General features: G+C 39.1%; 1 protein-coding gene across 7 annotated transcripts in view; it reads right to left on the bottom strand.

Moving 5' to 3' along the window:
• The window catches only part of ADAM15 (ADAM metallopeptidase domain 15), a 288661-nt gene that overhangs the window by 249160 nt on the left and 24460 nt on the right, over window positions 1-15041 (bottom strand). The window lies entirely within an intron of this gene.

Below are 15041 nucleotides of genomic sequence, written 5' to 3' on the forward strand. Positions count from 1 at the left end.
GCTACGAAGCCAAAAAGAGAGAGAGGTAGCAGAAGCTTTTTGACCTCTCCTCTGTCCAGAGTAAACGACAAACAAGGAAGAAGTTTGGCGAAAATCTTTAGTTGCCTGCAAGTAGAACTTGAGGGCACGAACTACATCCAGATTGTGTAAAAGACGTTCCTTCTTTGAAGAAGGATTTGGACACAAGGATGGGACAACAATCTCTTGATTGATGTTCCTGTTAGTAACTACCTTAGGTAAGAACCCAGGTTTAGTACGCAGAACTACCTTGTCTGAGTGAAAAATCAGATAAGGGGAATCACAATGTAAGGCTGATAACTCAGAGACTCTTCGAGCCGAGGAAATAGCCATTAAAAACAGAACTTTCCAAGATAACATTTTTATATCAATGGAATGAAGGGGTTCAAACGGAACACCCTGTAAAACGTTAAGAACTAAGTTTAAACTCCATGGTGGAGCAACAGCTTTAAACACAGGCTTGATCCTAGCTAAAGCCTGACAAAAGGACTGGACGTCTGGATTTTCTGACAGACGTCTGTGTAACAAGATGGACAGAGCTGAAATCTGTCCCTTTAATGAACTAGCTGATAAACCCTTTTCTAAACCTTCTTGTAGAAAAGACAGTATCCTAGCGATCCTAACCTTACTCCAGGAGTAACCTTTGGATTCGCACCAGTATAGGTATTTCCGCCATATTTTATGGTAAATCCTTCTGGTAACAGGCTTCCTAGCCTGAATTAGGGTATCAATAACCGACTCAGAAAAACCACGTTTTGATAAAATCAAGCGTTCAATTTCCAAGCAGTCAGCTTCAGAGAAGTTAGATTTTGATGTTTGAATGGACCCTGTATCAGAAGGTCCTGTCTTAGAGGTAGAGACCAAGGCGGACAGGATGACATGTCCACTAGATCTGCATACCAAGTCCTGCGTGGCCATGCAGGTGCTATTAGAATTACTGATGCTCTCTCCTGTTTGATTTTGGCAATCAATCGAGGAAGCAGCGGGAAGGGTGGAAACACATAAGCCATCCTGAAGTTCCAAGGTGCTGTCAAAGCATCTATCAGAACTGCTCCCGGATCCCTGGATCTGGACCCGTAGCGAGGAAGTTTGGCGTTCTGGCGAGACGCCATGAGATCTATCTCTGGTTTGCCCCAACGTCGAAGTATTTGGGCAAAGACCTCCGGATGAAGTTCCCACTCCCCCGGATGAAAAGTCTGGCGACTCAAGAAATCCGCCTCCCAGTTCTCCACTCCCGGGATGTGGATTGCTGACAGGTGGCAAGAGTGAGACTCTGCCCAGCGAATTATCTTTGATACTTCCATCATTGCTAGGGAGCTTCTTGTCCCTCCCTGATGGTTGATGTAAGCTACAGTCGTGATGTTGTCCGACTGAAACCTGATGAACCCCCGAGTTGTTAACTGGGGCCAAGCCAGAAGGGCATTGAGAACTGCTCTCAATTCCAGAATGTTTATTGGAAGGAGACTCTCCTCCTGATTCCATAGTCCCTGAGCCTTCAGAGAATTCCAGACAGCGCCCCAACCTAGTAGGCTGGCGTCTGTTGTTACAATTGTCCAGTCTGGCCTGCTGAATGGCATCCCCCTGGACAGGTGTGGCCGATAAAGCCACCATAGAAGAGAATTTCTGGTCTCTTGATTCAGATTCAGAGTAGGGGACAAATCTGAGTAATCCCCATTCCACTGACTTAGCATGCATAATTGCAGCGGTCTGAGGTGTAGGCGTGCAAAAGGTACTATGTCCATTGCCGCTACCATTAAGCCGATCACCTCCATGCATTGAGCTACTGACGGGGTGTTGAATGGAATGAAGGACGCGGCATGCATTTTGAAGCTTTGTTAACCTGTCTTCTGTCAGGTAAATCTTCATTTCTACAGAATCTATAAGAGTCCCCAAGAATGGAACTCTTGTGAGAGGAAAGAGAGAACTCTTCTTTTCGTTCACTTTCCATCCATGCGACCTTAGAAATGCCAGAACTAACTCTGTATGAGACTTGGCAGTTTGAAAGCTTGAAGCTTGAATTAGAATGTCGTCTAGGTACGGAGCTACCGAAATCCCTCGCGGTCTTAGTACCGCTAGAAGGGCACCCAGAACCTTTGTGAAGATTCTTGGAGCCGTAGCCAATCCGAATGGAAGAGCTACAAACTGGTAGTGCCTGTCTAAGAAGGCAAACCTTAGATACCGGTGATGATCTTTGTGGATCGGTATGTGAAGGTAAGCATCCTTTAAATCCACTGTGGTCATGTACTGACCCTCTTGGATCATGGGTAAGATTGTCCGAATAGTTTCCATTTTGAACGATGGAACTCTTAGGAATTTGTTTAGAGTCTTTAAATCTAAGATTGGCCTGAAAGTTCCCTCTTTTTTGGGAACCACAAACAGGTTTGAGTAGAACCCTTGTCCTTGTTCCGACCGCGGAACCGGATGGATCACTCCCATTAATAACAGATCTTGTACGCAGCGTAGAAACGCTTCTTTCTTTATCTGGTTTGTTGACAACCTTGACAGATGAAATCTCCCTCTTGGGGGAGATAATTTGAAGTCTAGAAGGTATCCCTGCGATATGATCTCTAGAGCCCAGGGATCCTGAACATCTCTTGCCCAGGCCTGGGCGAAGAGAGAGAGTCTGCCCCCCACTAGATCCGGTCCCGGATCGGGGGCTCTCGGTTCATGCTGTCTTTGGGGCAGCAGCAGGTTTCCTGGCCTGCTTGCTCTTGTTCCAGGACTGGTTAGGCTTCCAGCCTTGCCTGTAACGAGCAACAGCTCCTTCCTGTTTTGGTGCAGTGGAGGTTGATGCTGCTCCTGTTTTAAAGTTCCGAAAGGGACGAAAATTAGACTGTCTAGCCTTAGCTTTGGCTTTGTCTTGAGGTAGGGCGTGGCCCTTACCTCCTGTAATGTCAGCGATAATCTCTTTCAAACCGGGCCCAAATAAAGACTGCCCCTTGAAAGGTATATTAAGTAATTTGGACTTAGAAGTAACATCAGCTGACCAGGATTTTAGCCACAGCGCCCTACGTGCCTGTATGGCGAATCCTGAGTTCTTAGCCGTAAGTTTGGTTAAATGTACTACGGCCTCCGAAATGAAGGAATTAGCTAGTTTAAGGACTCTAAGCCTGTCCGTAATGTCGTCTAGCGTAGATGAACTAAGGTTCTCTTCAAGCGACTCAATCCAAAATGCTGCCGCAGCCGTAATCGGCGCGATACATGCAAGGGGTTGTAATATAAAACCTTGTTGAACAAACATTTTCTTAAGGTAACCCTCTAATTTTTTATCCATTGGATCTGAGAAAGCACAGCTATCCTCCACCGGGATAGTGGTACGCTTAGCTAAAGTAGAAACTGCTCCCTCCACCTTGGGGACCGTTTGCCATAAGTCCCGAGTGGTGGCGTCTATTGGAAACATCTTTCTAAATATTGGAGGGGGTGAGAACGGCACACCGGGTCTATCCCACTCCTTAGTAACAATTTCAGTTAGTCTCTTAGGTATAGGAAAAACGTCAGTACTCGCCGGTACCGCAAAGTATTTATCCAACCTACACAGTTTCTCTGGTATTGCAACGGTGTTACAATCGTTGAGAGCTGCTAAGACCTCCCCTAGTAATACACGGAGGTTCTCCAATTTAAATTTAAAATTTGAAATATCTGAGTCCAATCTGTTTGGATCAGAACCGTCACCCACAGAATGAAGCTCTCCGTCCTCATGCTCTGCGAGCTGTGACGCAGTATCAGACATGGCCCTAGCATTGTCAGCGCACTCTGTTCTCACCCCAGAGTGATCACGCTTGCCTCTTAGTTCTGGTAATTTAGACAAAACTTCAGTCATAACAGTAGCCATATCTTGTAATGTTATCTGTAATGGCCGCCCAGATGTACTAGGCGCCAAAATATCACGCACCTCCCGGGCGGGAGATGCAGGTACTGCCGCGTGAGGCGAGTTAGTCGGCATAACTCTCCCCTCGCTGTTTGGTGAAATTTGTTCACATTGTACAGATTGACTTTTATTTAAAGTAGCATCAATACAGTTAGTACATAAATTTCTATTGGGCTCCACCTTGGCATTGGAACAAATGACACAGATATCTTCCTCTGAGTCAGACATGTTTAACACACTAGCAAAAAACTTACAACTTGGTTATAATCTTTTTTAGCAAAAAACGTACTGTGCCTCAAAGAGGTACTAACGATTAAATGACAGTTGAAATAGTGAACTGAAAAACAGTTATAGCATCAAACTTTAAAACAACAAAACTTTTAGCAAAGGTTTGTTCCCATTAGTAAAATAACAATAATTAAATTTGACATAAAAAATACAAAGCAACGTTTTTATTCACAGTCACTATAAGAATTCTCACAGCTCTGCTGAGAGAATTTACCTCCCTTCAAAGAAGTTTGAAGACCCCTGAGATCTATCAGAGATGAACCGGATCATGCAGGAAAAATAAAAGTAACTGACTGGTATTTTTTGATGCGTAGCAAAGAGCGCCAAAACGGCCCCTCCCTCTCCCACACAGCAGTGAAGAGAAACGAAACTGTCACAAATAAAGCAAAAAAACTGCCAAGTGGAAAATAATGCCCAAATATTTATTCACACAGTACCTCAGCAATGTAAACGATTCTACATTCCAGCAAAAACGTTTAACATGATAAATAGTTATTAAAAAGGATTAGTGACCTTTAACAGAGTAGTTCCGGTGAAATACCATCCCCAGAATACTGAAGTGTATACATACATGTCATTTTAACGGTATGGCAGGATTTTCTCATCAATTCCATTCAGAAAATAAAAACTGCTACATACCTCAATGCAGATTCCTCTGCCCGCTGTCCCCTGATCTGAAGCCTTTACCTCCCTCAGATGGCCGAGAACAGCAATATGATCTTAACTACTCCGGTTAAAATCATAGTAAAAAACTCTGACAGATTCTTCCTCAAACTCTGCCAGAGAAGTAATAACACGCTCCGGTGCTATTTTAAAATAACAAACTTTTGATTGAAGTCATAAAAACTAAGTATAATCACCATAGTCCTCTCACACATCCTATCTAGTCGTTGGGTGCAAGAGAATGACTGGGACTGACGTAGAGGGGAGGAGCTATATGCAGCTCTGCTGGGTGAATCCTCTTGCATTTCCTGTTGGGGAGGAGTTATATCCCAGAAGTAATGATGACCCGTGGACTGATCACACATAACAGAAGAAATTAAAAATTAGTGGTTTACAAAAGTCCTCATTGACTTCTGTTTAACACAGAGTTTACGTCTGCATTCCAATTACCAGTGTGGAAAAACTTGGATGGTAGCGTTAAACGTAAAATGCAGTGGATTACACTTACTAAGTGACTTGGTAGCTTTGAATGGAAAAAGGTACCTTTTGTTAACATCAACATCAAAACCGTATGTAAACACAATTTTGCACAAGCGGCCTTCAACTGTAAGCGAATCTTTGAGATAGGTTGGGAGTGTGGGTTTGAGAGTTTTGCCAAATAGTGGTAGCTATGTAAACATGGACTTCATATGTATATTTCTTTATTAAAAAGATATAAATGCATAACTGATACATTAATTTTTTTTTATAAAATATAATCTTTATTGTCCATTTTCTGACATACTGTACTTTAATGTAGTGCTACATTTAGTTTAGTAGGTCTTTTTTCTGTAACAAGTTTTCATTTTATTTTATGCTAACATTTTTACACACAATAGTGTCCATCTTTGTGTCTAACCATATAAATCTGTTGGACATTTTTGGCCAATGTTCGGCACCCACTTTATGATGATTTGTGCATCATAAACTTGGTGCAAATTAGGCGTAAAAACACACTTCGGTACCTAGGAATTGACCTAGCTTTAAAGGTGGAAGATACATTTGACAGTAATTACGAAACAATTAGAAAAGTTATCATTAGAGTTCTCTCTTCATGGTTATCTAAAAAGTTATCATTGTCGGGTAAAATAAATGTTCTTAAAATTAATATTTTCCCTAGATTACTATATATTTTGCAAGCACTGCCAATCCCACTTCCTAAAGCCTATATCCTAAATATACAAAAAGCGTTCAGTGATTTTGTGTGGAGTAGAAAATCACTGAGAATTAATGCCAACATTATGCAAACACCTAAACTACAAGGAGGACTGGATATCCCCTATATATCCTTATACCGACAGGCAATTTTCTTACAGAGAATTGTTGATTGGCCTATACACTACAACCATAAAAGATGGGTGCAATTGGAACACGCAATTGCAAATATCACACAATTGGGCAGACTGTGTTGGAGCTCAGAAAGACTAACACATAGATTAACAAATAGTTCTCCACTGACAACTGAGACGTTTGCGGTATGGGATCATATACTCCCTAAATTCATGATGGTCTCATCGAAACCATCCCCTCTTATGTCCCTTATAGAGAATGGTCAATTTACAATCGGAGACATTCCCTTAATAAACACAGTAGACACAAATATCCGAGACCTAACAATTCATATGCTGACTTCTGGGGAGCAACTCTTATCTCAAGCAGATACTTGGAAAGAGGCTATTCTCACTTTCACAACTGGTTCAATTACCACAGAGTTTATAGATTTATCTCACAACATCCACAACGTAGAAACATGATCAGACCCCTAACAAACTTTGAGTCTCTATGCACACGCACTCCGCCAATCAAACATACTCTATCAATGATTTATAAAATCTTATCTACGAAACCGCCTGGATGTGTTCCAGAATACTTTGAAAGATGGGAAACTGACTTGGGAGTTATTATTCTCCCCCAAACATGCATAGATATTTGCCAGAACATTCTTAGAACATCAATCAAATTATCAATGGTCGAAATTAATTTAAAAATTCTACACAGATGGTATCTAACACATAAGAAAATACATAGGTTACTTCAGCATCGATCTGAACATTGTTGGAGATGTGGACATAGGGGTAGTGGTCTAGCTCACATGTTATGGTGGTGTAATTCTATCCAAACTCTCTGGAGAGAAATCATAGCAGAAATAGAATCAATCCTAGAAATTCAATTTCCTTTAGACCCCTTGATTTGGCTGTTGTGTAAGACCCCCAAAATAAGACATAAACCTCACAAACATTTATTCAATATACTGTCAAATAGTGTTAAGTTCTTAATTGTAAAGAACTGGAAAAGAAAAATGGCCCCAACTCTCGACATGTGGTCACGCAAAGTTTCAGGATTTCTGGAACCGGAAGAATATTTTTATATTAAAAATAATAAAATGGATGTGTATGCTGAGATGATGGCCACTTGGGAATCTTATATTAAGCGAGACAACCCATAACCTAGCTAATGCATCACTATAGTATTTAGATATAGCTTTGATCCCGACGGTTGGATGCGTCATGAACTGAATTAGGCATTGGAGAAAACCCTTTTTCTCTCTTTCCTCCTCTATTCTCCTCTTATAAACTCTTTTCCTTCACTTTTTATGTTTTTGGAAAAATTGTACTGGCTTTGTTGTTTCATAGAGGAGCTGCGTCTCCCACCTATATTGTAAATCATTCTTTGCTTTTTCAAATAAAGTCGGTATATATATAAAAAAAAAATACATTACAAAGTACAGTTACACTCATAATAACACTGTCTAATAAAAATTATAAAAAATAAATAAATATTGCATTAAAAAGTTAAAAAAACAAAAAAAATGTATTATCGTTCATCAGTTTTCAGTTGATGTCAATGGGAGCCGATAATACTAAACTGCTGCCAGTATTTAGTAAGTACTAGTGGAAAAAAATAAATCAGTACTAAGTAATGTGCCGGTCATTGTTAACCGTTAAAACAGCCAAAACTCTATTATCAGCAACTACGAAAATGCGGTCTTAATTAGTGATGCACCAAAATGAAAATTCTGGACCGAAACCGAATCCGAAAATCCGGGATGCACTTGGCCGAAAACCGAAACCGATACCGAAAATGTATTTATTCAAATTAATCTTTTTTATTTTATTTTTTTGCATAATAAGAGCCACTAAAAAAGCTCACCCTTTTATTGAAAATAACACACTAAAATTGGACAAAAATATCTTAAAACAATAATATGGTACACAATAATGTTACCAAGAAAAAAAAAAAAACAGGCAAAAAATAATGCCATTTTTGGCCAAAATGTTTCTGCGACCAAAATTTTGGTGCATCCCTACTTAAAACAATTATAAATATCAATATAATGTATTATTCTTCATTTAGTTCTATGTAACAGAATCATATTTAACAGTTTGTTTTTTTTACCAATTATCCAAATAAAGTATAGTCCTAGAAAACTCATTATATGCAGAACAGTAAGTCAAGTAATAAACTTAAACAGCAGCTCTAGGCTAGCATCAAATTTGAAACATGCTATACAATAATTTTACCGAAAATAACAGGCAAAAAAAACGAAAACCGAAATAGCCAAAAATGCCATTTTCGGCCGAAACTTTCTGCGGCCGAAATTTCGGTGCATCCCTAGTCTTAATCTTTTTATTCTTTTTTCTGCTTTCCAAGTGTCGGCAATCATAGGTTATCTTTGTATAAGTCTTTATTTTTAATAGTATGATTACAAGCTAAACAATATATAAAAAAATCTAAATGATCAAAGCCTGCAAAAAATGGCACCCAGCTAGCAAGATTATTATTTATTGGGAGGGACCTTTAATGACTGTGACTAGGAAACAGACACAGAAACACATACAAAACGTTAGCAGATAAATCACTAGGTTTATTCCGATATAAAACAAAATTCAGATGCACAGATACAGATACTTTACAATGTTTTTACTAATTATTTAAAAGCTATATTATGGCAAAGGGATCAGTGATTGCTTAGACATCTGTAACTGGAAAAGGGTTTAATGAGCTTTCCGCCAGTTGCTCTGTAGCAGACAATTTCAGGAAAAGGTTTGCCTGAACTATAGTATAACTAGGTTAAACTAGGAGGCAAGAGGAGAGCTGAAGATTAATTTGCAACTTATTAAATCTTATTGAAGACAGAGGCCAATTTATGAAAGGTCTTGTGGACCTGATCCGACAGTGCGGATCAGGTCCGTAAGACCTCGCTGAATGCAGAGAGCAATATGCACTCCGTATTCAGCATTGCACCTGCTGGTGCAACGCCGCCCCCTGCTGACTCTCTGACTTTTTTTATTTTACCCTATTCTTCTTCCAACTCGCACACTTCTCATCCTCCCGTCTTGCCTTCATTCTTCACTCTAGCTTTTACTCCCTTCACTCCAAATAGTGTATGTATATAAACTGTATTTACAGTATTACTTCTATAAATAAGAGCAAACATGTATCAGTCATGGTACATGTTTCATTGTTTGAACCGTCACAGACACAACCAGATGATTTCAAATAGGCAAGCAGAGACAGGTAGATAATGTGCATTTGTATAATTTTATATATTTAAACTAACTCTCCCATATTATCAGATGATATGGTGAGTTGCATCACAGTCTGTACCTCCATATTCATATGTGCAAGGATTATCCAGACAAAAGAATGTATCCCCTAAACTGCGGGGTCATGTGTACGATTTATTAGGAGGAAAAAAAAAAGTCTATCCTTCATGATGATCTCTCTCCTAGTCAACAAGATCATATTTATTATATGAATAGTCCTTATGAAATACCTTCCTTGGACTGGTTGTGGTGTGAAAGAATTCCTGTGCTGGCCTGCCAAACTGTCATGCAAGATGTGACGCTAATTATATGACGTAAGCTCTTTTGTTTCTACCACAGCAATCTTTTTAGCCTAGGTTTAAGACAGACACAAACACCAAAAACCTATACAGAAAGGTTCACTAACAAGAGAGAACAAAACATTAAGTTGTGTAGTCCCACTACAACTATATCTCCTAAGAGAGTGAGGAAACAAAGAGGCATCTTCTGCTGCTCTGCTTACAAAGCAAACTGTCAGACTTGGTGTTCAGCTTACAAACCTTTTGACCTCAGAAGTACTAAGTTGCGGCTTCCTAACAAATCATGTATTCCAGTCACAGAGAATCCCATAGCAGATCCTGGATGCCACATGTTTTCATCTCTTTAAAAATAAGTTGGCAGCAATATTAAAGGGACATAATACTCATATGCTAAATCACTTGAAACTGATGCAGTATAACTGTAAAAAGCTGAAAGGAAAATATCACCTGAGCATCTCTATGTAAAAAAGGAAGATATTTTACCTCACAATCTCCTCAGCTCAGCAGAGTAAGTTCTGTGTAAAAAGTTATACTCAGCTGCAGGTAAAAAAAAAGAAAAAAAAGAAAAAAGAAAAGAAGAAATGAACAGCAGCCAATCAGCATCAGCAGTGCTGAGGTCATGAACTCTTTTACTGTGATCTCATGAGATTTCATTGTAAACTTCCTTACACTGAATAGGGAAATAACATGAGTGCGCACAAGGCTCATCCCTTTGGCTGTCCCGGGACAGACATACTGATATGCTGCTTAGAAGTCCTTTACAATGGTAAAGATGGTGGCTACTGAGGAACTTTTGAGGTAAAAAATCTTTCTTTTTTACATAGAGATGTCCAGGTGATATTTTCTAGTCAGCTTTTTACAGCTATACTGCATCACTTTCAAGTGTTTAAACATTTGGGTATTATGGCCCTTTAAATGAACAATACAATCCCAGTCAAACAGTTTTTTACAAGTCGCTAGTCAAGTCTGTCAGAACCTGCTTCTTCCTAGTTCTGAATTCTTTTTATCAGTGTATATTTTTTTATAAGTTTCTCAGTCAATGCTCCTGTATTCAATCCCTATTGTTTTGTTAGTCTCAATTTTTCACGTTGTGATTAGTCACTTTCATACTCTATCCTATGGATGTGCTGCTATGGTACCATAACATATTTTGAACAAGAGGGGCTTATGGTGCATATGGGCTTGATCGTGAAGCTATTCATTACTATTATTTTGATTATACTGTATGCCCTAAGTATCTCTTCATTAAAACATCCATAGGCTGTTTACATAAGGTGGCATTGTTTTATTTTCATTGTAAGTCCTCTGAGGAATAACCATTTTACTGTTAAGTCTTTTTCACACCCCAGTGCCAAGCCAGTTTTGAGCTTTTTGTGCTACTTACATTTAGACACTATTGTAAGTCACATTTCAGAGCTTGACCACACAAATTATATACTATTTTTTAAGCAGGCCCAGCAAATTCACAATATACCATTATTATATTTAATGGCATGTGAGATAACTGAGGCAAAAACTGAAATAAAAAAGTATATATTTTGTTATAGGGACAGTCTACTTGAAAATATTTGTTATTGTTTAAAAAGATAGATAATCCTTTTATTACCCATTTCCCCGTTTTGCAAAGCCAACACTGTTTTATTAATGCACTTTTTACCTTGTATCTAAACCTCTGCAGACTGCCCCCTATCATTTCTTTTCACAGAGTTGCATTTTAGCCAATCAGTGCTGACTCAAATAATTTTAATGGAGTGAGCACAATGTGATATATATGAAATACATGAACTCACACTTTCTAACTGTGAAAGACTGTCAGAATGCACTGACATAAGAGGTGGCCTTCAACGGTTTATAGTTTGAGTCTATCTAGGTTTAGCTTTTAAAAAAGAAAACCATTAGAACAAAGCAAATTTGATGATAAAAGTAAATTGTAAAGTTGTTTAAAATCGTATGCCCTATCAGAATCATGCACGTTTCATTTTGGCTTGACTGTCCCTTTAAGATTTTAGTAAATAATATTGAAAATTGCCAGGTGACCACTGCTGTTTCTTCGATCACCTTACTAAATTGTCATCAAGGGTAGCCACATGTGAAATAGGGGACCTTTGTGCAGTATAGAAATAAAATCACTTTTTTCTTGCAAGGTGTTCACTTCTACCACAGTGATTAATTAGCTATACAGACAAAATTCATATATTTTTAAGAGAGGGACTTGTCTACTAGAAAATAAACTTTAATAGGGGTCTCCTGACATATATTATTGTATTGAGTATAAGTCCCATTCCCAATCTTATTTATTTATTTTTAACCATCTGCTTTTCTTGTGCCATTCTACCTATACACATGCAAGAAACTTCAAAAGGGTGTTTTTATATATTTTTCTCCAATTTTGGGAGCAGTCATTATGAACAAATATGCTGTGTTCATAAACCCCTGTCATTTAACTATTTGACTGTACATGGTATCAATAAGGATCTTGTAGCTGCCACTTTTTAAATATGCAAACAGAGATATTTTTTTCATAAACAAGCCAATGTACATAATATGGCCAAAAGTATGTTGACACTTGCCCATCACAGCTATTTAAAGGGACAGTCAACAACAGAATTGTTGTTATTTAAAAAGATAGATAATCCCTTTATTACCCATTTTTGCATAACCAACACAGTTATAATAATACACGTTTTACCTCTGTAATTACCTTGTATCTAAGCCTCTGCAAACTGCCTCCTTATTTCAGTTCTTTTGTCAGACTTGCATTTTAGCCATTCAGTGCTCACTCCTAGGTAACTTCACGTGCGTGAGCTCAATGTTATCTATATGAAACTTATGAACTAACGCCCTCTAGTGGTGAAAAACTGTAAAAATACATTCAGATTAGAGGCGGCTTTCAAGGTCTAAGAAATTAGCATATGAAGCTCCTAGGTTTAGCTTTCAACTAAGAATACTAAGAACAAAGCAAAATTGGTGATAAAAGTAAATTGGAAAGTTGTTTAAAATTGCATGCACTATTTGAATCATGAAACTTTATTTTGGACTCGACTGTCCCTTTAAAGGGACAGTCAAGTCAAAATTAAACTTTCATGATTCAGATAGGGCATGCAATTTTTAAACAACTTTCCAATTGACTTTTATCATTACATTTGCTTTGGTATTTTTTAAAAGCTAAACCTTGGTAGGCTCAAACTGATTTCTAAACCGTTGAAAACCGCCTCTTAGCTCAGAGCATTTTGAAAGTTTTTCACAGTAAGACAGTACTAGTTCATGTGTGTCATATATATAACATTGTGCTCACTCCCGTGGAGTTATTTAGGAGTCCGCACTGATTGGCTAAACTGCATGTCTGTCAAAAGCATTGAGATAAGGGGCAGTCTGCAGAGGCATATATACAAGGTAATCACAGAGGTAAAACATATATTAATATAACTGATGGTTATGCAAAACTGGGGAATGGGTAATAAAGGGATGATCTAACTTTTTAAACAATAAAAATTCTGCTGTAGACTGTCCCTTTAAGTTTGCTGAGACTTACATTCAAAAATCATTAGCATTTCTATAGAATTAGCCACTCCTTTGCAGCTCTCTTTTGGGGAGGCTTTCCATAATATTTTGGAGTGTGTCTGTGGGGATTTGTGCTCATTCAGCCAAAAGAGCATTGGTGAAGTCAGGCATTGATGTTGTATGAGAAAGTATGGCTCACAATTGGCGTTCCAATTCATCCCAAGTGTTTTCAATGTGGTTGAGGTTAGGGTTCTGTGCAGGGCACTTGAGTTCCTCCACACCAAACTTGGTCTTCCTGGACCTCACTTTGTGCACAGAGCCACAGGTAAGGGGCTTCCCCATACTGTTGCCATAAAGTTGGAAGAACCCAATTATCTAAAATGTCTGTGTCCTGCAGCAATAAGATTGCCCTTTGCTGGAACTAAGGGGCCTAGCCAAAACCTTGAACATCCACTAAACTTTACAGTAGGCACTATGCATTCTGGTAGGTAGCATTCCCCTAGCACCTGCCACACCCAGATAGTGAAGTTTCATTCATCACTCCAGAGAACACATTTTCCCTTCTCCTGAGTCCAGCGAAGTTGTGCTTTACACCACTCCAGCCAAAGTTTGGCATTACAGATGCTGATAGGAGGCTTGTGCACAGCTGCTCAGTCATAGAAAACCATATCATGAAGCTCTCAACGCACTGTTCTTGTGCTGATGTTGCTTCCAGAGGCAGTTTAGAAATCAGTAGTGAGTGATGCAACAGATCAGTAAGTGGGTTTGCAGATCTGCAAATTTGCATACTCTACCACTTTGTTGCTGGGCTTTTGCTGCTCCTAGACACTTCACAATAGCACTTCAAATTGACAGGGGCAGATCCAGTAGTGTAGAAATCTCCCAAACTGACTTGTATCAAAGGTGGCATCCTATGACAGTGACAGAAATAAAGTCACTGAGCTCTGACCTATTGCACTGCCATTGATTGTCTATAGAGATTTCATGGTATGTGCTGGATTGTTTGCACCTATTAGAGGTGGGCATGGCTGAAACACCTGATCTCAAATATTAGTAGCAAAAAAACATAATTTATGCTTACCTGATAAATTCCTTTCTTCTGTTGTGTGATCAGTCCACGGGTCATCATTACTTCTGGGATATAACTCCTCCCCAACAGGAAATGCAAGAGGATTCACCCAGCAGAGCTGCATATAGCTCCTCCCCTCTACGTCAGTCCCAGTCATTCGACCAAGAAACAACGAGAAAGGAGTAACCAAGGGTGAAGTGGTGACTGGAGTATAATTTAAAAGATATTTACCTGCCTTAAAACAGGGCGGGCCGTGGACTGATCACACAACAGAAGAAAGGAATTTATCAGGTAAGCATAAATTATGTTTTCTTCTGTTATGTGTGATCAGTCCACGGGTCATCATTACTTCTGGGATACCAATACCAAAGCAAAAGTACACGGATGACGGGAGGGATAGGCAGGCTCATTATACAGAAGGAACCACTGCCTGAAGAACCTTTCTCCCAAAAATAGCCTCCGAAGAAGCAAAAGTGTCAAATTTGTAAAATTTGGAAAAAGTATGAAGCGAAGACCAAGTTGCAGCCTTGCAAATCTGTTCAACAGAGGCCTCATTCTTAAAGGCCCAAGTGGAAGCCACAGCTCTAGTGGAGTGAGCTGTAATTCTTTCAGGAGGCTGCTGTCCAGCAGTCTCATAGGCTAAACGTATTATGCTACGAAGCCAAAAAGAGAGAGAGGTAGCAGAAGCTTTTTGACCTCTCCTCTGTCCAGAGTAAACGACAAACAAGGAAGAAGTTTGGCGAAAATCT

Source organism: Bombina bombina, chromosome 1 (assembly GCF_027579735.1).
Source record: "Bombina bombina isolate aBomBom1 chromosome 1, aBomBom1.pri, whole genome shotgun sequence".
Taxonomy (NCBI): Eukaryota; Metazoa; Chordata; class Amphibia; order Anura; family Bombinatoridae; genus Bombina; species Bombina bombina.